Here is a 23,582-nt window from a genome sequence, read left to right on the forward strand (position 1 = left end):
CACCCAAATAATTTGATAGCTCTTGTTACACAACTCTTCTTGGACTAAAAGGCCCTCAGCATTCCTGTCAATTTCTACACTCCTGAAGCTTCATCTGGTAATTCCCTGACTTATGCAGTACCACCCCACTCCTAGAGTGTCTTTAGAGGTGTTTGCTTTCTTCTTAAAGCTATTATCCTCTTGTTCTTCGAGGGCTTATTCTTGGGGGACTTGGAGGGCTTATTAAGCCCTAAGACTCAATCATTAGCAACCAAAAAATTAACTTCTACTCTCCCAAGGTCAGGGACAGCATAATCTTAAAATACAGTGGTTAGGGAAAATATTTGCATAACGTATTTTTAGGAATGCACAGGAAGGGAAGGCAAATATAGAGGAGGAAGATGATTTAAGAGAGTAGAGCAGAAAATATACAGCTGCCACAAAAATTTAGAATTGCAGAACCAGCTAAAGGTAGGTGTTTGTTCTGCTTACTAATAAAGCATACACCAAATACAATTATTTGGAAGCCTATAATTTTTTAGGGTAAAATTTTTTAGGTGTTCTTCTAGTCTTACCCCATTATTTTAAAGATGTGAAAACTGGATCCCAAAGAGGAGAAATGACTTGGTTAAGCTCACACAGAAACTAGAATCCTACATCCTTTGTATTGTATCAAATGCTTTTATGATTACCATATGCTGCCTTTTTAAGGCCTCTGATCTCCAGAGAGAGATTTCAGCTTTTTGATATGCCAAACTAAGGAATTCTTAGTTGGCCTTTTTTTTCTTCTTGAGTTTGTGCTTGCTTAACCTAATGAGTAGGTAATAACCCTGTGTTTCCGAATTTCTTAAATCAGACTTTTTGGGGGATGAAATTTTGTTAATGATTCTGTTAAGAAATAATGTCTTTTACACTTTTTCAGCTGAAAGGCAAGGGGATGCAGGATGGAGGTTAGAAATACACAGCTGCCATAGTCTAATTCTTGTATAGATATTATTGAGTGATTAAATGATCGAGAAAACTGCCTACTGCTTCTCTTTACTTTTCTGTATTTAGCAGGAACATGACCTTTTCTTTTTGATGCATAATGAGAGAGATGAAGAGAATATGAGAGAATATATGAGAAATGAAAGGAAATTGTGCTAAGAATCCACATAATTAAACGCCCAAACACTTAGTTTATCATTCAAGATCCTTCATGATCTTGCCAATCTATTTTCCCAACTATATCCCATATTATCTCCCTTTGCATACAGTTTAATCCATACACTAAATAACTTGCTATTCTTTAAATGCTTTGTTTTTCTACCTCTGCATCTATTTTCATACTGCTTTCTCTACCTGACATTCTCTGTCCCCAAACTGTTGCTATTCAAATTTGACTTAGCTTGGGTTACCTGAGATGTAGACACTGAGACAAGCTTTTAAGGTTGAGTAATTTATTAGAGAGTAAAGGTAGGAGAATGATTAAGTGAAAGAATGAAAGAAAGTTTATTTTGGAAGAGCATGTTATCAAGACTGCTTTCAGTTCCAGGAAGCAACTGAAGCATAATCCCACAGGGAAAGCTCTTGAAGCCCAGACAAGCTATTCTGCCTTAAAGTTATCCTACCCAAGGGGTAAGGGAGCTAAGTATTTATACACCAACACTCTTCAGATATTGCTTGAGAGCTGCTCCTAGAGACACTAATTCCAGAAGCTTCCAACCTGTTGAACAGGTGGCAGAGTGAGTTTCAGCAGTGAGAGGACACCCTTAACAAAGAACTACTGGTGCTAGGAGTTGGAAGTTGGGCCAAAGGGAAACAGATGCTAACAGGGAGGTAATATGAGAGGCACTGACAGCATCTGCTATAAAACTGTCCCCAAAAGAAAAGATGGGATACAGCTGGTTATGCTGCAGTTAAAAAGCAACCAAGTATTAATGGCTTAATACCACAAAAGTTTATTTTTCACTTCTTGTTATCAGGAGACCTCTGTGGATTCTATAACTCAAAGACCCAGGCTGACGGCTGGTGGAATAGCTACCATCTCAAACATGGCGTGATGCTGCATCAGAGAGAAAAATAAGCTCTTGCATTGACAATGAAATGTCTACCCTGTAGTGACTTGTGCTTACTTCCACTCACAAGTGATTGCCCAGAGCTACTTACCTGGCTCCAATCTACCACTGGGTGTGTACTTGCAATCTACCATGTACCTAGAAGATGAGAGAAACAAATTATTAATGATGACCACACCCCAAGACTAACAACAAGTTGCAGAAGAATCAATGACTTAAACAAAAATGTGGCCATTGAAGGAATAGAAAATATAGTGAGTTTAGTGTAAATTTAAAAGTGATTTATAAGTAACATACAAAATCCAGAAACTATAAGAAAACAGATTCACAAATACAAATATATAAAGCTTTAAAAAAGTTTAATGTAACAAAAATGGCATAAAAGGAGTCAAAAGTTTTTAAAAAATATGTTAATGCAGTAGATTAGGTGCTAATTTTCTTAATATACTCATAACTCAATAAGAGAAATTTTGTATCTAGAAGAAAATGAACATGGAAATAGGCAATTCACAGATAATGGCATTCATCTGGCGAATAAAAAAATGTGTGACATTCAGAATAAAATAAAAATGAAATACTGGTTTTCAGCCATCACTTGAGCAAAACTGCAAAGATACAATGAGACTCAGGCATTCCCATATACTGTGGATGGGAGGGCAAAGACCTTTAACCTCTAATTTTATTTCTATTTTTAAACATGTATGTTAAAATTTTAAATGCTAATGTCCTCTTGACCCAATAATTTTATGTCTAAGATTTGAATCTGGAGATAAACTTGAACAAATGCATCCAGATTTATGTATAAGTGTTAATATAGTTTAGATGTGTGTTCCCACCCAAATGTCATATTGAAATGTAATCCCCAGTGTTGGAGGTGGGTCCTGGTGTGAGGTGATTGGATTATGGGGGTGAATTTCTCAGGAATGGTTTAACATCATCCCCTACGGCCCTGTCCTTGCATAGTGAGGTGAGTTCTTCTGAGATCTGGTCATTTAAAGTGTGCAGCACCTCCCCGCCTCACTCTCTCTTGCTCCTGCTTTTGCTATGTGATGTGTGAGCTACTGCTGTGCCTTACACCATGATTTGAAGCTCCCTAATGCCTCCCCGGAAGGAGATGCTGCCATGCTTCCTGTACAGCCTGCAGAATTGTGAGCCAATTAAACCTCGTTTCTTTATAAATTACCCAGGCTCACGTATTTCTTTATGGCAATGCAAGAATAGACTAATACTAATATGTTCAGTGAAACATTATTTGTCATTATAACACCCCCATCCACCAATGTCCATAAATAGGAGATTAGCTGAATGATTTATAGTACCTACTTATAACGAAGTATTATACAGCCATTGAAAAGCCTGAAATAGACTTTTGTGGGCTGAAACAAAAAGCCTAGGATAGAATATTGATGAAAAATGAAATACAAAAAGCAATCTATAGTGTGATTCCACTTGTGTGTGTGTCTTGCAGATGCATAGACAAATTGTGAGCGAATACGAGAATGTTAAGAGTGGCAGCCTGTGGGGAGGGCTAATAGTTCAGGGAGATAGAGCAGGGCTGTAGAGGATGTCAATTATTTTTTGGCGATGCTCACTCACCATTCCTTGTCTTTATAAAAAAAACCCTTCTCACTCACATACATGCTTTGAAGAAGGTGCTTCATTACTTCAACTCCAGAGATGGAAGATGAGACCCAAGCCTGGTAAAAGAGCCTACCCAATTTCACTACCCACATTGACTCATCAAGGGTGTTATGCGTTGAAAGTTGGTCAAAGCTGAGAGAGTTTTGGGACTTGTATGTGAGCCTCTGGGACTATAGAAAACTCTTTTCTTCTGAGTGTGAGTCTGGAGGATGTATGCTTGAACTACTCCAGCCTATGAATGTTATGAAAGAGGAAACAAAACAATGAGGAAGAAGCATAGCGGATATGTCCAGAACAGATCATTGGACATTTCAGTTAAATAAACAACAATAAACAAACAAACAAACAAACAAGCAATTTTTCCCCTTAGGCAACTTTGAATTAGGACCTACCTAGATGAGTTCTTTTCCTTTATTTTAATATTATGTTCAGTTTGAATAAATATATGTAGTTTTGTAGTAAGAAGCATTTTGTAAATAAGAAGATTCTATCCACTTTGTAATCACACTTTTAAAAAGATGCACAATAGAAAGCTTGGGTATATAAACTGAGACATTTCCTAAATGTAATACAAGACAGCCATTAAAAAATAATGAGGTTTATTTATGTGTATTCATGTGGAAAGATACTCTAAAAGAGTGAGAAAATATCAGGTTCCAGAAAAATCACTTAGAATACATTTTCATTTATATAAAAGAAAAAGATGTTTATATGTGTATTACAATCCAAAAAGCTATACAGCAGATTAATCAGTTCCTAAGTATGGGGTTATGGGTGGGGGACTTCACTTCCTATTTTATACACCAATGTCTGTAAATATTTTATCCCCATTCTTAGGTGATAAAGACCTCAAGGATGAGTTTCATCTCATCTTTGAATTCTTCAGATCACCGGCTCATATTAGGTAACAAATATATGTTTGTGGAGTAAATGAGTTTGGAAAAAAGGAAACATAAAATTAATTAAGAGGAGGATTTTACTTCACAGAATAAGGAAAATCCAGCAGTTTTGTGTGCATTAAAGGCAAATTTCCAATATTAGCAGATCCATAGGCTTTGAAAAAATAATCAGTTCACAAGACCCACCCCCCCCACCACAATTCTAGTTGGTCCTTTGCAGCTAGAGTTACTCAGATAATAAGTAACATTTTATGTGTTTTCTTTTTAACTGGAGATTTTTTTCATAGAGGTACTAATAGTTAGGATATTTTAGGGTTATGCTATAGTAACAAGCCCAAAATCTCAGTGGTTTCAAAAGTAAAAGTGTATTTCTTATGTTTGAAACCACTGAGATTTCATGCCACATTTCCAAAGCAAAGTAGCAGTAGTACTGTTCATTCTAGTCACTCAAGAACTCAGCAGATGAAGTCTGTGTCTCAAAATGTGCATCCACGATCACATCGGAAAGGAAAAGTCATGGCAAATTCTGCAATGGTTCTTCAAATTGTCATCTGGAGGTGACGTACACTCTTAGGTTTCATTGGACCATGCAAATCACATGAACATGTCTCACTTCAAGGAGGTAGGGAAGTGCCGTCTTACCACATGCATGTTCTGAAGAATAATAGATGAGATTTACTTCCATGCAACATCACCCACATTTACATACTTTTCAACATTCCAGTTTGGTGTCCCTTCCTTGAAGTCTATTTAAAAATGCTTGTATCATAACCACTTGCCCACAAATTACTTCCCAGAACACATGATTTTACCTATTAGCAGTGTGTTAACAATTTTGTTTAAAATAAAAATTCTCTTGACTTGTTAATTGCCATTTTCAGCAAATGCAAAGCAAACTGCAGCACTGCCATGTTCCCTAGGGTGAGTGGGAGGCTCAATAAATACTAAGGGGTGAGAATATTTGCCTTGATTAAAATGATAAAGTAAATACTTATATTTGAAAATGTTAATCTGAGTAATAAGAGCTCTAATTTTTTTTAGTCATCATGCATGATATAAAATATATAATTTATTGTGAAATAAACTGCCCTAAGTAGGCCAAATATTGTCACCTTTACTGGCTAATTTGAACTCCAGCATATATAAACTTCCTGCTCATTTTTGGTATTATCATAACATTCTTTGTTTTATAAAAATTTTTTTTATTTGTATTGTTTATAGCAGAGATGTTATTCTACGCATTTTCTGTTCAAGTTTCACTTATTTATAAATATAGTCATTTAAATTTCCATTGCCAAATTCACACATTTAATAGAAATAAATTTGAAGCAACCTTGATAAACACAAATGAAAGTAAAAAAACACAGAGTATTACAGTTTCTAAGAATACATTTAAAGCTGTGTATATCAATCAGAAATAACAGGCCATATTCAACCACCACAAAAATGACTAAGGCTTTACTTGAATAGTCTGCGAATCCTTTGCAACGTTATTGAGTATAATTTTATTTAGCATAGCACTGAGGCACTAAGTGCTGTCTAGTGTTTCCAAGCAGAAGAAGCCCCTGTGATGTACCTTATGAGGAAAATGACAAACTTATTTGTGTTAAATAAGCTTCATTCATGTAACATGAATATCAGGCATGCATTATAGTGCTTTTGGCTCTGAGTTCAATATTAATGAATCAACTACATATATGTTAAATACTTGCAAGAAATATGTTTGTCTGGCATCATGGGAATGAGTAATTAAATTATGTCATTATAAAACAGAATATGATATTTATTAAAAATTTAAATTATCAATAGTGGAAAAGAAAAATGCATAAGTTGTCTACTGGAACTATTTAGAACAATATGCATAGGAGGGAAATACAACAAATTATAAAGAGGATTATCTCTGTGTGCTGGGATTAGAGGGATTTTTATTATTTTGTATTATTCTCTTCCTTGTAAATTTACCATTTCAAGTATTTTAGGGTGATAAAATTTATTAGTTTTATAATTAGAAAAATTTATACTTTTTTTGTCTTCATACCAAGATATTATATTGTGGGTCGTTGGTTTTATCTGCGCTAGGTCAGACGTTTGCTGAATTCAGTTCTGAGCTTTTGAACCAAAAGCAGATCTTCAGAACAAGAAACAAGATAATAAAAGAGAAACATGAAGAAACTGAAGATGATTGGAGAAATATGAATCAAGATGATTAGACCTAGCAGAGGGCTGGCTGGATGGCATTTATGTTGACAGTGGACTCCTACACAGAGGATGATCATGGTCTAGGACATAATAGTCATTCAATCATCATTTCTTAAATGATTTTTTAAAACAAGTGAATGAATGACCAATTATATATCTTCCCTGAGCCAATAAAATATATTAAAAGTATAGGCCTGGGCACAGTGGCTCATGCCTGTAATTCCAGCACTTTGGGAGGCTGAGGTGGGCGGATCACGAGGTCAGGAGTTCAAGAACATCCTGGCCAACATGGTGAAACCCTGTCTCTACTAAAAATAGAAAAATTAGCTGGGCTGGGTGGCATGTGCCTGTAATCCCAGCTACTCGGGAGGCTGAGGCAGGAGAATCTCTTGAACCAGGGAGCTGGAGGTTGCAGTGAGCCAAGATCGCACCACTGCACTCCAGCCTGGTGACAGAGTGCGACTCCATCTCAAAAAAAAAAAAACAAAAAAACAAACAACAACAACAAAAAACAACTCCAAAAAACAAAACAAAAAAAACCCCTAAAATTAGCTGGAGAATTGCTTGAATCCAGGAGGCGGAGGTTGCAGTGAGCTGAGATCGCACCATTGCACTCCAGCCTGAGTGACAGAGCGAGACTGTCTCAAAAAAAAATGTATAGAAAGAGTTTTATATTTGATAAAAATTTACATAAGTTCATTTAAAATATGGATGGCATTCTATTGGCTTTTTCCAGAAGGAGTTGGGGGAAGAATTAGAAAGTGAAAGGGTAAATCAGGGTGCTAAGTATGATATAACAAGGAATCTTATAGACCTAAATTGGGAGGTTCCCTAAGGAATGGCCACAAAGACCCAACTCCAAGCAATAAGCTTTCTAAGCCTGGCAAACACGACATATAACAATAGGTGACTGGTTTCTGAATTCTGGGGTATTCGTATTTTAGAGAAAATTGTTTCACAAAGGTAACACCAACTATGCAAAGTGCTTTATCTAGTCTAGGGAAAGTCTGAGGTTAAATGATTATTTATAAGTTATTAACACACTTCTGGAGAGAAACAGCCTTAGTTAAATTCCTTTTATCTACTAATGTCGAATTTAGAAAATACTGATTCTTCAATATAAGGTATCCATAGATAACTATTTTTTTTTAAATGTATGTCAGCAATATTTGCATCTTCAAGGAACACACTATCTACTACACACACACACACAAAACACTCACACACATGTACAGTCAAGCCTTATTTGTGGATTGCATATCTGTGAAATTGCCGACTCACTAAAATTTACCTGTAACTCCAAAATCAGTACTTGTTGCACTTTCACTGCCATTTGAGGACATGCAGTTTCTTGCACCCAACCTCATCCCAGCTGAGGTTGGACAGGAACAAACCCTGCCTGCTTGTTCAGTTCTCATTCCCTAAACAAGCATTCTTTTTATTGTCTATTTAGTGCCACATCTTTTTATTTTTGCATTTTTGTGCTTTTGGTGATTTCTCTGTTTTAAATGGCCCCAAGTATAGTGCTGAGGCACTGAAGTGCTATCTAGTGTTTCCAAGCAGAAGAAGCCTGTAATGTACCTTATGAAGAAAATGACATAATTTCATGTGTTAAATAAGCTTTATTTATCTAACATGAATATGAGGCATGAGTTATAGTGCTGTTGGCTGTGAATTCAATGTTAATGAGTCAACTATATGTATTAAATAAGGTTTATTTAAATAGAAACACACATAAAACAAGGTTATATGTTGATTACTTAATGAAAATGTTATGACCAAAGGTTCACAGGAACCTAACTCTGTATTTCCCATGGGGAAATTAGTGAATGGTTTAGTATTCACTAACTCAGTGTTTATGGAGACTTTATAGAAAATAACTACCAGAAAAAAATACATATATAACATATATTATAATTAATACAATAATATGTATACACACGCAAAGACACACATACACACAAACTATGATCTCATTTTAAATATATTCATAAAAATACTTGATATTAAATAGAAGTCTTTACTGATGTATATTTTTACACTATATATGTACCAATGTCAGGCTTATGTTCATTACTTTTATAAAAGCTGTTAACATTTCCATTGCAGAGGAATTCTCTCTAAACCATAAAACTATATCAAGTTGGCCAGGCATGGTGGCTCACGCCTGTAATCCCAGCACTTTGGGAGGCCGAGGCAGGTGGATCATGAGGTCAGGAGATCAAGACCATTCTGGCTAACATGGTGAAACCCCATCTCCACTAAAAATACAAAAACTAGCCGGGTGTGATGGTGGGCACCTGTAGTCCCAGCTACTTGGGAGGCTGAGGCAGGAGAATGGTGTGAACCCGGGAGGCGGAGCTTGCAGTGAGCCGAGATCACACCACTGCACTCCAGCCTGGGCAACAGAGTGAGACTCTGTCTCAAAAAAAAAAAAAAAAAAAAAAAAAACCCAACAACAAACTATATCAAATTGTTGTTTTAGAGTCTTAATCGAAATCTTGTTTTTTGGTTTTTTGTTTGTCTGTTTTTGTTTGTTTGTTTGTTTTTTAAATAGAGTCTCCCTCTCTTTCCCAGGCCAGAGTGCAATGGTGCAATCTTGGTTCACTACAACTTCTGCCTCCTGGGTTAAGTGATTCTCCTGCCTCACCCTCCAGAGTAGCTGGGATTACAGGCACATGCCGCTGGGCTCGGCTAATTTTTGTATTTTTAGTAGAGATGGGGTTTCACCATGTTGGCCAGGCTGGTCTCAAACTCCTGACCTCAAGGGATCTGCCCACCTTGGCCTCCCAAAGTGCTAGGATTACAGAAATATTATTTTATTATACATTTTCTAATATATATATCATGACCACTACCAAAATACACATGAAACTCAAAGGTGGAGAGTTTTTTTTAAGCAAGGACATCTGAATAGATAGATACATGTCGTTATGATGTGGGTGAATTTTCACACAGAAAATAGAAGTATGCAGAAGTCAAATGTATTTTTAGTAAACAACTTTAATTTCCATCCTTACCTACAAACTGCTTGTTGGGCAACAGCTTAATATTGCTATTCTTAAGTAAAATCAGTCACTTCAGGATATAAACTTGGTAGATTTAGAATTTAAGCTCTGTCAACTTAAGGAAAACATGTTTTTATCCTTCTTTTGCTCTTTAGGATTATATCTAAGTTCTGTGAGGACATGGCATCAGTCCGAAGGCGGCTTTTTGATCTCTGTAATATTGTCACCCCCAAGTCATTAATCAGATCACTGCTTCTCCGTATTTTTGTGCTGGTGTTCACTACTAACATTTGTGGTTCAACCATGATCTCTGGCTGCATCCTTATCCTGTGCATCCTTATCTTCTAAATCCTGAAGTCCTTTTGGTTTTGTTGTGCCCTTTCAGCTCTTGGGATACAGAAAGTCTTGGCTACTTTCTTTTGCCCCAGGCTCGACTATATGGACTTCATCAAGCTGCTATGCAAACACATTTGCAGATCAGTTCTTGTTATTCTATAAGGCCAAAGTGTCCCTGAATTCTGCTCTAGTTATCCAGACACTAGCCTGCCATGAAGTCTATAAGAAATAGAGTGGCATAAATAAGAAAGAATGATAATACCAAGTGTCAGTAAGGATGTGAAATAACTAGAATTCTCATACTTTCCTGGTGGGAATGCAAAATGGCTCAGTCCCATTGGAAACATTTTGGCAGTTTCTTATTAAAATAACTATACATTTATTATACAACTCACCATTTGCATATCTAAGTATTATTCCAAGAGAATTAAAAAGTTATCTAATGAGGCCGCAGACCCTGCCCAGCAGCCAGCCCCTGGCACAGGCCCTGCAGCCGAGCTGTACAGTGGCACCATGCAGGTCACCCTGAAGACCCTCCAGCCGCAGACCTTGACCTTCAAGGTAGACATTGACCCCGAGGAGACAGTGAAAGCACTGAAAGAGAAGACGGAATCTGAAAAGGGGAAAGATGCCTCTCTGGTAGCAGGTCAAATATTAATTTATGCAGGCAAAATCCTCAATGATGATACTGCTCTCAAAGAATATAAAATTGATGAGAAAAACTCTGTGGTGGTTATGGTGACCAAACCCAAAGCAGTGTCCACACCAGCACTAGCTGCAACTCAGCAGTCAGCTCCTGCCAGCACTACAGCAGTTACTTCCTCCACAACAACAACTGTGGCTCAGGCTCCAACCCCTGTCCCTGCTTTGGCTCCCACTTTCACACCTGCATTCATCCCTCCAGTATCAGTGACAGTGTCCTCTGAACCTGCAACTGCTAGTGCAACTAAACAAGAGAAACCTGCAGAAAAGCCAGCAGAGACACCAGTGGCTACTAGCCTGACATCAACTCATAGTACATCAGGAGATTCTTCTTGGTCAAACCTTTTTGAAGATGCAACGATTGCACTTGTGATGGGTCAGTCTTACGAGAATATGGTAACTGAGATCATGTCAATGGGCTATGAACGAGAGCAAGTAATTGCAGCCCCAAGAGCCAGTTCCAACAACCCTGACAGGGCAGTGGAGTACCTTTTAATGGGAATCCCTGGAGATAAAGTCAGGTTGTGGTTGACCCCCACCAAGCAGCTAGTACTGGGGCTCCTCAGTCTTCAACAGTGGCTGCAGCTGCAGCAACTACGACAGCAACAACTACAGCAAGTTCTGGAACGTCCCCTTGAATTTTTATGGAATCAGCCTCAGTTTCAACAGATGAGACAAATTATTCAACAGAGTCCTTCCCTTCTTCCAGTGTTACTACAGTAGATAGATTGAGAGAATCCTCAATTACTTCAGCAAATTAGCCAACACCAGGAGCATTTTATTCAGATGTTAAATGAAACAGTTTGAGAAGCTGGTGGTCAAAGAGGAAGAGGTGGAGGTGTCAGTGGAGGAATTGCAGAAGCTGGAAATGGTCTTATGAACTACATTCAAGTAATGCCTCAGGAAAAAGAAGCTATAGAAAGGTTAAAGGCATTAGGATTTCCTGAAGGACTTGTGATACAAGCATATTTTGCTTGTGAGAAGAATAAGAATTTGGGTGCCGATTTTCTTCTACAGCAGAACTTTGATGAAGATTGAAAGGGAGTTTTTTATATCTCACACTTTGCACTAGTGCATTACACCAGCTTGTTCACTGGATTGTCTGGGATGACTTGGGCTCATATCCACAATACTTGGTATAAGGTAGTAGACTGTTGGGGGTGGGGAAGGAGGGATCTAGGGTATAGGACAGGGATAAATACAGTGCATATCTGCTTCAATTAGCAGATGCTGCAACTCCACACAGTATGTAAAATATTATATACAACCAAAAATCAGCTTTTGCAGGTATTTATTTCTTCTGTAAAACAGTAGATAACTTCTCCTTGGTTTCACTCTTTTTATAGTGTACTAGATCCAGAAACTTAATATAATGCCGTGCTTTATATTTCTTTGACTTAACATTGGTTTCAGAAAGAATCTTAGCTACCTAGAATTTACAGTTTCTGTTTCATGGCAACACTGGATTATGACTTTGTGAAATTTAAAAGAATTTTGTAGGACTGTAAATAGAAATGCCAACTTATTGATAGTTAATTGTTGCCGCTTCAAAAATAAGTATAAAATTAATGTGTAAAGAAGCCCATCCTTTCATGTTAAATACTTGAGGTGGGAGGGGAGAAAGGGAACCTTTTCTGAAAATGAAAATAATTACTGCTATTTTAAAATTTCTTGATCATTGAATGTGAGACCCTTCTAACGTGATGTGAGAAGCTGTACAAGTATAGGCAGAGTTATCTTCCTGTTTACATTTTTTTTGTTTTGGGGAAAAATTAGTAGGTGTCTAATTACTGTTTACTTCATTGTTACATTCCAGTAAAAGTTTTAAAACAAAACAGAAAAACAAAAGTTATCTAACAAAGACATGTTTACAACTGTTCAGGAAACTTTATTCATAATTACCCCCAAATTGAAATAACCTAAATATCAACTGATAAATGGATAAAGAAACCATGCTATAGCTATATAATGTAATACTACTCAGCAATAAAAAGAATGAAATGCTGATACAAGCAATAGTATAGATGACTCTCAAAAACACTAGACTGTGCAAAAGTAGTCAGATCAAAAAAAGTACATACCAAATGATTCCATTTATATAAAACTAGAAAGAACAAGTCTAATTTACATGGACGGAAAGCAAACCGTTGACTCTCTGGGGCTGGAGGTGTTGATGGGGTTGGCTGGGAAAAAGGTAGGGAAGCTTTCTGGGATGATGAAAATGTTCTATATCTTCATTTGTTGATGGTTGCATGAGTTAATAAATTAGCCAAAACTCATCAAAATGTACACTTCAAATGGGTACATTTGGTGTATGTTAATTATATATCAATAGAGTTGATTTTAAAATAATCTAGAAGCTCAATTTACTTCTTTATTCTCTTTGGACTCTTTTGGTCCTCCCATGGGAAACAAAAAATGCATGAATGCCTTTGACTTTTGTGATCAGGAGCAAAGTTGCAGAATCTACACAGGAAAACCTAAGTTAATATCTCCAAATTTCATATGCTTTATTCTGATGAAAGTGAGAGGTGATATAAGGACAGACCATTTTGAAAGTATAAGATATAATGTAATAGGTCCAAATAGAGACACTCATTAATCTTCCCAATATGCCAAAGAGTGTTAAGTGTTGAGAGTCCATCCAAGAGTAAGACATTTGACTGAATGCATCTGAGTATAGGAACCTTGCTTGTCTGTTCTGTGTTGCATTCCCAGTGCCTAGCACTGTATGCCTGCTACATGCTTATTGAATTGTTGAATGAAGACATGCTTACTTTTATCATAGATGTTAAAATCTAGTGCAAGTGGCAGGCATAGATTCATGTAATTTTAATAGACAGATAATTGCTGGGTGATGACACATTCAGTGCTATGAGAATAGAGAGGAGGAACAATTAGCCCAAACTGAAGTTTCTGGAAAGTCCTTATGAAGGAGATGTATCCATGCTGAGAAAAGTGAATTTGAGCAAAACAAGAGAAAAGGTGTAATATGTCAGACAGAAAAATATAGTCTATATAGGGGCATGGAGATTTGCTAATTCATTCAAAGAATATTCAGTGAAGCACTATTACGTGCTAAGTACTGCTGTAGGGGCAGAAGACTGAAGATGACTAAGAAAATAATCCCTGTCCTCATAAATTTTATATGCTAATGGAGGAGGCAGATAATTTTTTAAAATACCCGCTTAATTTAGAATTGTGCAGAAAATAGAGAAATAAAGGTAGTAAAGAGAAAATAAAGCAGAGTATTGGCCATAGAAAGTGATGGGGGAGGTGGGTGTTCTATTTTATGTAAGATTGTCACAGAAGGAATCTGAAGGAAGTTACAGAGTGAGCCATGTGCATATGGAGGGGAAGAGCTTTTAAGGCAGAGAGAACAGCCTGTGACAAAGCCATGAATGAGGGCTTGCTTGGCATGCTCAAGGAGAAGTAGGGAGGCCAGTGTGGCGGAGGAGAGTGAGCAAAAGGGACAGAGGAGAGATGAAATCTGATGTTCGTGGTGGTAGATGGTGAACCATTGTAAAGAATTTGGATTATACTTAAGTGAAATGAGAAAACATTGGATAAGTAACATGATATGATTGCCATTTAAAAGTATTGCTCTGGGCTGGGCACAGTGGCTCACACCTGTGATCCCAGAACTTTGGAAGGCCAAGGCCTTGAACTCCTGGCCTCATGATATTCTTTAGCTTCAGCCTCTGAAAGCTCTGGGATTACAGGTGTGAACCACCATACCTGGCTTCAGAAAACTCTTATACATTGACATTTGTATAGTTCTTCGGCCGTCATTGGGGTTTTAAAGTCATAATTAGTACACTGTACAACTGGACATAATGATTTTGGAGTTTCCAGCAAATGGTTGGTAGTGCTGATAATCTGGGAAAAACCAGAAGGGGAAAAAATAGAGGCAAGGTTGAAATCTGGAAAACACCAGTATTTGAAAGCCAGGCAGAGCAGGAAGAGTTCATGAAGGTGATGAAGATGGAATGGTCAGAAAGAGAAGAGAAGAATCACAGGGAGAGTGGCAATATGTCCTACAAAGCCCAACAAAAGCTGATCCCTCTCTGCTTTCCTAGGCGCTTCTATCACTCCCTCTCTAGATCACTCAGATTAGGCAACACTGATCTCCTTGACAAAAAGCATGATTGATCCTATCTCTGAGCCTTTGCATTTGCAGTTCTCTTTTTTTTCAGGTCATTACAAGATGATCATTATATGATTCATTATAATCCTTCAAGTCTCCGCTCACAAGACATCTCTTCAGAGGAGCCTTTCCTGATATCCCTAAATTAAAACAGCCTTTACATATTATCCTATTATAGTATAGCATTCTATTTTACTTTCTTCCTAGCACCGATCACAATCTGAACTTATGTAATTCATATATTCTTTTTAAAAAATTAAATTTCTGCACTGGATTGTAGACTCAATGTGAGCCAAAACTTTGTCTTTCTTCTTTACATAATTTTTCTCAGGGCCTAGGACCTTAAATCCCACATAGTGGGTGGTCAATAATTATTTATTGAATGTTTCTAGTCAAGGAGCAAAGTGCAAAGAGAGCGCTAAGAAGAATAAATGGAAGCAATATCAATACAGGAGAAAGGTCTAATGAAATTAAGAGGTTTCCATTGGATTTGACACAGTCCCTGTCCTCAAACAGCTTTGGCTGATGGCACTAAGCATAGCTCCTGGAAATATACAAAGCATTTCAAAGCAGCATACTGCAATATGATGAAAATGTTACACAAGTGTGGAGGTAGCAAATGAGTGACATTATAAATACTTTTTAATTTACTCCCAGCATAATAGCCCAGAGATTTACTCTGCTCTGGTCTTAAGCCACCCACTCATTGCTGTGGGAGTGAGGAAAATGGCACTATTACTGAACCTTGTTTGAAGCCATGCCATTGGTGCCTGTTGGCTTGCAAATATTTCAGTCATGTCTTTGTTTTTAAGAGGCTGAAGTGCAACTGTTTCAGATTTTATTACTCTAAGGTTTGTGTTGGCTATTGATCATATTTGTCAGTTGTAAAATTTTGATCAGCTTCATTTTTGAAAGAGATCACTTACAGAAATTTGTGATCATCAATATGAAAGAAAAGTTTATGCATTAGAAACAGTCACTTGAACATTATGATTCATCTGGATAATAGGTTTTGATTACTTATACATGTCAGTTTTTTATAGAGCTTAACAGATACACCATCTGTCTTTATAAATTATTTAATGTTAAGATCTTGCATATGGTTGACTCTGCATGGGCAGAGGTGGCGGTAGGCAAATCTGGTCTTCAATGTCTTTTGCCCTTATAGGCATCTTTGAAGACATCCATTGCCTTACCTTATCCACAGTGATCTCTGTTCACAATGGCTGTGACATTGTCCCATCTGGACTGCAGCTGTTAGTCCACTTGGGTCACCATGGAGATATGCCTTATTCCAGTAAGCACAATCACTTCGGGTTCAGTGGTTCTCTTGCTATGTCTGAGCCACACTTAGCGCAAGTCAGTTATCTTCCTTTTCCTCTGCCCCACTGAGAAGAGGGAAGTTCTGATATTGTCAAAGGCTCTATCTGCCTAAATGCACATAGCAGTCATTTTTTTTCTCTTAGGTTTTGCCTCCTTTGGTTCAACCTAGATTCCACACACATCTCAGGCAATTGGCCCTTGCCTTGGACTTGGTCTAGAAGCATGGGCAATGCCCCTCCCTTGGAGACATGCCGAGGTCTATGTTTGCGTTGCAATTTTTTTTTTTTTTTTGCTTTGACTTCTAGCGACATGCAGGGATTATTGTTTTCTAAACTGGCCGTGGAAACCTAGCGAAAGCTGTGCACTTCATCATATTTTATCCTAAATTATTTGCTATATTATGAATCTTATATAGAAGACTCCTTTCTACTCTTTTGCCTCATTGTTTAGAATTCTGAATTCAAAACCCAAGAAGTGATTACTTTTTTTCTGTGTTTTATGTTGTCAAATCCCTTCTCTGAAACAATCAGATGAGAACAGCTTAGCTGACTAAGCAGAGAGTAAGCCAAAGACATGGTAAGAGACCATTCTGGGTGTGTGGGTGGGGATCACATTGGCTAACATTTTAACCTTATTATTCCATCTCTCAATTAAATGTCAACTTTTTATTTAAAAATAAGAGTTATAAGTAGCCAAATCATGTAATTTCCATTTCAGTGTCTCATGTTCTCCTATCCACGCATTAACAGAAAGGTTAATAAGAATTGAAAAGGAAAATTAAGGAAGTAAGGCAGCAGAATAGACACTAGGGAACATTTAATTATTGGATTTTCTCTGATTCCATTACTGAGATATTCTTTGTGTTCTTGGTACGTATTTGCAGTACTAATCTAATCTACCCCTCCCCTGCCCCACTAGAAGAAGTGATGAAGGAGTACGTGAAGTAAATAAGGACCCATGTTTGGTAAATTTCATTCCTAGTCTTCCCAGGTACCCCTCCCTGCTCCAGAGTCTGAAACCTTAACCCTCGATGCATACACGTACACATACACACATGTACACAGATACAGGTACACATAAACACACATGCACATATGCTTGGGAGTCATTTGAATTAGAGACTACTCTTTTAGAGTACAACAGCTAGTCTTCATCCAGTAGTAGTTTGTTTTCAAAAAAGTCTGGATTTGGAGGTTTAAGAGAAGAAGAAAACAAGAAGAAAAAGAAGAAAGAAACAGATTTTGTCAACATGAATCCAATTCTACTTTCCTGTGGTCATCGTTTCACTTCCTCCTGTATCTTTAACACAAAACTAGATTATGCTACCCTTGGAAAACTTTGGAAACTGAACTGTAAACAGTATAGAGAATTGGTAGGGAGTTAGAAAATGAAGAAAAATTAAAGGATACCAAACAATTGGAGAATGAGGAAAAATTGTAGAATAATGGAGAATTGGAGAATGATGAAAAATTGTAGAATAATGGAGAATCAGAGAATTATGAAAAGTTGCTTGGTTTTATTTTTTAGAAGATGATCTATTTCTACAAAAAAGTGCTGGAATTTGTGGTAGAGTTGGGAAAACACCCCCCAATCCTACAGATCCAGTGTTTAGGGGTAAACACCAACCCGTGAAATTTAAGTTGGTGGCCCTTGGGAGTCATGGAAGAAATTGAGCTTTTAGAGTAAATTAGCAATTACCATGCTAACTTATTCAGAACTTAATACTGAGGTATTGTTTTTATTATTATGTTATGGCATGTTGCTTTATAATGCACTTAAATAATCTGTGCCGTCAGTGTTTTATGTCTTTAACTATAAGCTCCTTGAGGGCAGTGGTTGTACTATTTATTTCTTAGGATCCTTCTAAAATGTTTCATATGTTTGGCTCACATAAAACACTTGAAGCATGTTAATTAATATTCCTTTAGAGTGAAACTTGTGAGCTTTCTTCTCTCCAGGTTATTTCTAATATACTTACTATGTCTTTCTGACTAGTTTGTAAGCTTGCTGGAGGCGGGGACCAGGCCTTCCGCTTAGTTTCATTTTGTCATGCCTAGCAGAGTGATAGACACAGATGAGTTCATTAAATACTTGTTGATGGATTGAATGATTGACTAGAAAATTGCTTGAGGTTCTAGTTCTGGGAAATTAAAGCTTGAGTTTGTCTGAACAAACAAGCAAATAAACAAAGAAAAATAGAATAGTAAAGTATCTCTAGATGTCCTAATGGTTCTGATAATTTCACTAATACAAGATCTTATATGTATTAGAACTTGTTTGGTTTCTGATAACAGAATTTCGATTCAAATTTGCTTTCCTCAAATAAACGAATGAATGAACAAATGTAACAAAATTAAATTTACCCAGTTACATAACTGACAAGTCCACGAGCACAAGATCAGTTTCATTGTCTTCTTTGCTAGTCTCTGCTTTTCTCCTCATTGCCTTTTTAGTAACACAGACTTTTCTCTCATTTGTGGCTCAGGTTTCCTTCTTACTACTCTAGAAAGTATCACGGCTGACTTTTGATCACTCTCATGGCTTGACTCAGATCATCTTCATGGGTTTGAATCATTATTCTGGCCAAAGGGTTGTAATATTGGCATTATCCAGGTCTGAGTCACATGTTCATCTCAGAATCAGATGGTACGTTCAATTAGACTCAGACTGACATTGGGGAAGGGATATTTCCCCATTACAAAATTGAGGTGTTGTTTTCAAAAGAAGGAGAATGGATGTTATATAGGCAAAAGCCACAGCTATCTCTCAGAGATCCTCTTTTTAGTTTTATCCAAAATGGAGTCAATGGTTAAACTATTGTACTAAAAATATTTTCTTATGTAATAATTCATTTCTTCATTTTATGTTCATCAACTGTCTTTCAAGACACAATAGTGATCCAATATAATTACAGATCAACCATCCATCCAACCAACCAACACAAAACCTGGATATTGTAGGTTGCATGTATAATTCTCTTGGACTTTCTGATAAATTGGAAATAGCTTTGGGCCCTTCAATCCTGTCCCTACTTTCTCTATCATCTTAGAAGCCTGGGCTGGAAACAGCTACTAACGTTTGCTTTAATACAGCTTTTTTAAGACCCAACTATGCATCAGAATCACCAGCTGTTATTAGAAAATACTGATATCCAGGCTCCATGCTCAGAGGTTCTTATTTCATTAACCTGTAGAAAGAATCAGGCATTGGAATATTTTTGAAAACACTCTAGTGAGTCTCATAGGCTGACAGGGTTGGGAACGTCTGTAAGACTTGCTCCCTTTGCAGTGACTTTAAGGGGCTCTGTGAATCAGGAAATACAAACAATGAACACAATTATACCTGCCATAGTTCCAGTCTGCAACTATTGACAGCTGCACAATTCCCTCCAGGTATACATTTCCCCCTGTCCATCACACCTCTGCAAAATCCAGCAAACACAACTGTAATCACAATAGAGAAGTTCACAGAAAGGTTGACACCAAAGATGTGTTTTTCCTTTTGCTCATGTGCTAATTTTCTTTTCACATTTATAAACACTGAGTGGTTTATATTTTTGGCAAGGTTGTGCTTCTGAGTTAATGTGCATTGTGAGTGCCAGTTAAGCAAAGTTTTCCCAAGAATTTAACATTGTTTGTGGTTTAGAGGTCACTCATAATGGCTTAAAGAGTTTAGCTGGAGTTTTGATCTTGCATTTTTTGCTTTTCCTACAGAATGCTACTATTTTTTCTTAATTAATTAAATATCTTTCTTTAGGAATGTACAGGGTGTACCATGAACAATTCTGACATGTGATTTAATCTATGTGTGACTACATTTTAAATACATTTGGGAAGGATTGAACAATGAAGTGGAGCCCATCAATATTGGTACTGAAAATGAGACAGTAAGTTGATATAGAGCAAAATCCACAGAAAATTTAGGAAACCACGGAATGCATGTGATATCTAAACTTAGATATCACATGTTATGTTTAATTATCTCCCAAATCATTAAAATATTGTGGGAATTTAATTATTCTGGAATATAAAAAATACATATTAAATTGTTTTCCTCTCAGTTGTACTTTAAATCATTATTTTAGGCTTGGAAAATCACAATAACATAAAAATAGAGCAAATAAGACTTGTAGGGAAATAAAATTCAGGAGTGATTCTCTGTTTTCACTTCAAAGAGATCATTGTTCTGTCTTATAGATTGTGAGAGGATTACAGGAAATTAAAGTTCTAGAGTAAATAAAACCATATTTGAATTTTCCCAATGTCACAGTTCAAACCCCACAACCTGGCACAGTTGACATTCTAATTGAGTCTATAAATTGAGTCAGCTTTTGGAATTGATGTATAAACTGAAAGATAACTCATGAATTGCTAATTGTGTTTGATTTGAATTTTATTACTTTTGGCCAAAGGCATTACAAGATTTACACGGTAAGAAGGAGATACAGTATGGCCTCAAAAATGATTTATGAAAATTAAAATAGAACAAAGATAGAATGAGGTATTGAATGTATGAATTGGTAGTTATAGAGATGATATCTTAAAATAACTTACCAGGTCAATAACAATTGTTTCTTTCCTGATGTAGAGACCATTTGATATTTAGCTAGGTTATATACAATAATTCAGCCATGGAAATTAGCAAAATCTGAAGGTATAATGAGAAAAAGAATAAATATGAACATTAATTAAATCTCAGGCCCCGACTTAAAGGAGTAATTCTTCACTTGTTTAAGATACCTATGTGAGATGAATCATTCCACTAAAAATACACACTGTCTGAGAGTTCCAGTTGCTCCACATACTCACCAGCATTTGGTATTATCAATCTTTATAATTGTAGACATTTTAGTAGAAGTGTAGCGGCATTTCATCATCGTTCTAATTTGCATTTCCCTGATGACTAATGATATTGAGCATTTATTCAGATGCTTTTTTTGGCCATATGTTTATCTTCTTTGAAGAAATATCTGTTCAAGTCTTTTGCCTATGTTTTCATTGGGTGTTTGAGTTCTTATCATTGACTCGTAAAAGTTATTTATGTATTCAAATGCAAATTCTTTTTCACATATATGTATTGTAAATATTTTCTCCCAGTCTGCTGCTTGTCTTTTTGTTTCCTTAGTGCTGTCTTTAGAAGGACAGAAATTTTTAACTTTGATGATGTCCTATATATATATTTTTTTCTTTTATGGCTTGTGCTTTTTGCATCCCCTCTAAAAAATTTTCACCTATTCTAAGGTTGAAAAGATTTTCGCTTGTAAGCTTTATGGTTAAAACCACTTAAAAAAACTACATGGAATTTTTTTTAAAATTTAAACCTTAAGTTAAACATGCACTTACCATACAGCATAGGAATTCCCCTGGTAGGATGCAAGGCATACCTCTTGGGTCCTGGTAGGACCCAAGAGGATGCAAAGGCATAAGAATGATACAATGGATTTTGGGGACTTGGAGGAAAGAGTGGGTGGCGGGGGGCGAGGGATAAAATACAACATATATGGTGCAGTGTATACTGCTTGGGTAATGGGTGCACCAGGATCTCACAAATCACCACTAAAGTACTTACTCAGGTAGCCAAATACCACCTGTACCCCAATAACTTACGGAAAAATAAAATTTTAAAAAAGGAAATGAAAACATATATCCATAGAAAGATTTGAACACAAATGTCCAAAACATCTTTCCAAATGAAAACAACCTAAATGACCATTAACAAATGAATAGATCAACATATGTGGTACATACACACAATGTGGCATATGCATACACAGCAGTACAAAGGAATAAACTACTGATACATGCAACAAGGTGGATTGACCTCAAAACATGATGCCGAGTGAATGGGGCCAGAGAGAAAAGAATACAAACTGTACAATTCCACTTACATAAAATTCTAGAACAGGAACAGTGAATAATCATAGTAATAGAAAACAGATCAGTTGTTTCCTGTTCAAGAAGTGGGGGAAGATTTGACTGGGAAGGCGCATAAAGAAACTGTTGGGAATGATGGACATGTCCTCTATCTCGACTGTGGTGTGGTTACATGGGTGTGTACAATTGTCGAAATTCATCAGACTGTCCACATTTTAATGCACTTTAACATATGTAAAAACTGGGAAAATGTGATTAAAATGTTATTAAAAATACTGCAGGGTTTGCCAGTAATGGGATACTTATTAAGAATCCATATGAATGGATTTTAAAAATGTGATTATTGGTAGAATTTCAAGCTCTTAAATCTCCAAATTCCTACATTATTATTTATTTTTAAAAATAAGAAATTTTTCTTAAAGGAAATTTAAAAAATACAGGAAAATTAAAATAATAAAGAAATTACTCCTATATCAACACTCAAACCTATGCTTTGTATTTTTCTTTTTACAGTTTTAATCACATTGTTTATATAATATTGTAGTCTACTTTCTTCATTTAACATTATATTTTAAGGATTTTTCCAAAGAATTAAATTCTTATGGTTTGTGCACAGTTTTTACTATGTGATTTTAACTGTACACAATATTCAGGGAATACATACCATAAATTATTCACAATTATCTCCTATTTTTGAACACTTTTCTTTCTTGTTTGCACTTGTACTTTTCCCCTATCTAATGCTGTGATGATTAGCATACAATGTTTTCCACATTGAGGATTATTTACTTAGGATAGATTCCCAAACACCTTGATCAAAGGGTAATACAGTCAACATTATTACTTGTAACCAAAAGATTAAAACTTGCTTCTTCTGCATGGCTTTTCTGTTAGTTTTCTATTCTAGGAAACCTTTCATTCTTTTAGCTTTCCAATTAATTATTGTTTTTTTGAGGCAGGGAGCAAAAGAGAAAGAGGATTTTCACCTACTCTCTGAATGTACTGCGTTGCCTGAATTAGCCTCATCTATCTGTCAGAGTGCCCAGAAACCATGATGATAGGAGCTGTGGAAATAGATATCTAGCATATGGGAACCTGCTTATAATTTCTTGCTCACAGCATTTATCCCACATACAGCATTTATCTTTAAAAGAGCAAGACTAATGAACCCGTATGTATTGTTTTCTACTTATAGCATATCCTCATTTGAAATACATCCCATGAAAAATAAAACTCTGCTAATGAGTAAGGAATTGCAATGTATTATAGTGAGTAGTGTCATAATACCTTGGTTCTTGCTTTTGCCACTGACCTTATTGAGTTTTTTTTTTTTTTTTTTAGTTAGAGAGAAAACTTATTGTCCGTAAAAAGCTTTGATCATCTCTGACCTAGAATACTATGTAACCATACCTTTCAAT

The 23,582-nt window shown here is 36.4% G+C and overlaps 1 long non-coding RNA gene and 1 pseudogene across 3 annotated transcripts in view; both read left to right on the forward strand.

Moving 5' to 3' along the window:
* Nucleotides 1-23,582, forward strand: part of LOC134809542 (uncharacterized) — a 148,678-nt gene that overhangs the window by 83,085 nt on the left and 42,011 nt on the right. For 2 of the 3 annotated variants that reach the window (XR_010155508.1, XR_010155509.1), the window contains exon 7: nucleotides 1,944-6,965. This is a non-coding gene — a long non-coding RNA (uncharacterized LOC134809542). Of the gene's footprint in view, nucleotides 1-1,943; nucleotides 6,966-23,582 lie in introns of those variants that run through there. The other variant, XR_010155510.1, reaches the window with a different exon arrangement.
* On the forward strand, nucleotides 9,325-16,013 carry LOC107970397 (UV excision repair protein RAD23 homolog B-like; annotated as a pseudogene).

Source organism: Pan troglodytes, chromosome 2, assembly GCF_028858775.2.
Source record: "Pan troglodytes isolate AG18354 chromosome 2, NHGRI_mPanTro3-v2.0_pri, whole genome shotgun sequence".
In the NCBI taxonomy this organism is placed as follows: domain Eukaryota; kingdom Metazoa; phylum Chordata; class Mammalia; order Primates; family Hominidae; genus Pan; species Pan troglodytes.